Genomic DNA, 1,738 nt, shown 5'->3' on the forward strand with positions numbered 1-1,738 from the left:
TGGGTCAAGGCTAGTGGAGGGCCTTCGTGAGGGCTCTGAATCACTAAAGGATGTAGTCCCCAGCCTGTTCCCTGGGACTTCCAGCTTATCCACTAGCCCAAGGCTGGGTGATCTCCGGGCCCTCCAAAAGAATGCCTGAATCTGCCTCTTCTCTCACTTTCAAGCTGATGACCACCACACCACCCTTCCTTAATCACTTCCCCAATGATCCCTCCTTGAAAGTAACTGGGGGCAGGGCACACTGTGGTGCTGATCAATAGCTGAGCAGGACAACGAATGGTCACTCATTGACAGTTGGCTGCTTGCGAAAGGGGCCATCTGAGGCACCATGCAAGGCTGAGCAACACCTGTTGCCTAGGAATAGGGTGGGTTGAAATGAAGCACACCAATGGCTAACTGCATAGGGCTGTGCTCATTCTGCTGTGTTACACTTTGAATAGAATAAGAATCCCTGTGAGGTTAAGGTTTGTCAAAGTAGTTCTCAAGGTAGGCTGGCTGTCACATTCTTCTTGGCTTTGAAACATTAGCTATACTATATGCGGCACATGTGATCATGTGGCATCTGTTGGAGAGGCATATAGATAAGCACTGCTGACAGGCATGCCTGGGAATACAATGAAAGAATGATGTACAAAAGTTAAACCAGCATGTGAAATTAAAATCTGAGGTTTGAAAGGAGTCAGTCAAAAAGATTAAAGCACACTGGACCCAAAGTATCCTTATGTAACAGAGCAGCATGAGCACAGCCCTTAGCAGATAGCCATTGCTGTGCCTTATTACTCCACATCCTGTTACTAAGCAACAGGTCTTGCTCAGCAATTGGACAGTGCATCCCTGGGCCCCGCCCATATGCAACCAGCTATCAGTGAGGTAGCTACTGGTACTTCTCCTGCTCAGCTATTGGTCAGCTCCACTGTGGGCCCTACCTGACGATAACTGTCAATGAGGGACCACTGGGGAAGTGATTCAGTCAAGAGTCAGTGGTGCAGTGGTCATCTGACTCTTGCCTTTGGGCACCTTACTGTTTTCTGCTTTTTAATCAGGAATGTATTTCTGGTAGATGTGGCAAGTTGAGTTTCCCTACTCAATATGAGAGTTGAAGTGTCCCCAACAATATTAGTGGAGCAGGCATTTAACACTTTCTTTGCTCTGATGTGTAATCTTATGGAGACGGTGTACAGACCTTGGGGCAACAGACTGAGGATTCACCAAGTCTTGGGGTCTCTAAAGCTCATTGGAGTAGCAAAAACATCCAACCTGTTCTTAATTACCTTTTTCCATGTTAAGTGCTTGCTCTTAAGTTCCTTAAGCCCCTCAAGAACCCCCAATAGGAAGAGGGTGGGCCAAAGATGAAGTGACTAGAGGACTCTGAAGTGCTGAAATGTGATGAAAAGTGTTTGGCAGAGGTTCATACAGGGATGGAGGAGGCAGGAGTGTTGAAGGGGGACATATAAGTCAAAGAATAAAGGGCACTGAAGGAAAGTCTGAGGGTCATGAGAAGAAACACCATGCCCCTGAATCACCACTCCCCAGAATCAGGCACATAGAGGTGTCACGGGTGAGAAAGCTATATCATGGCCGCCCTCAGCACCCACTAACCCATGTTGATGGGCACAGTGGTACATTGTGATGTCTAAGACCCCAAAGCCACCATTGGCTGGGGGAGTGCCTAGCTGACCAATCAGATTGAAGGGTGTGGCTCCTCATTGTCCTGAGAAGGTATATATAGGGAGGTCAG

The sequence above is a fragment of the Bos indicus x Bos taurus genome, chromosome X (assembly GCF_003369695.1).
Source record: "Bos indicus x Bos taurus breed Angus x Brahman F1 hybrid chromosome X, Bos_hybrid_MaternalHap_v2.0, whole genome shotgun sequence".
Lineage (NCBI taxonomy): Eukaryota > Metazoa > Chordata > Mammalia > Artiodactyla > Bovidae > Bos > Bos indicus x Bos taurus.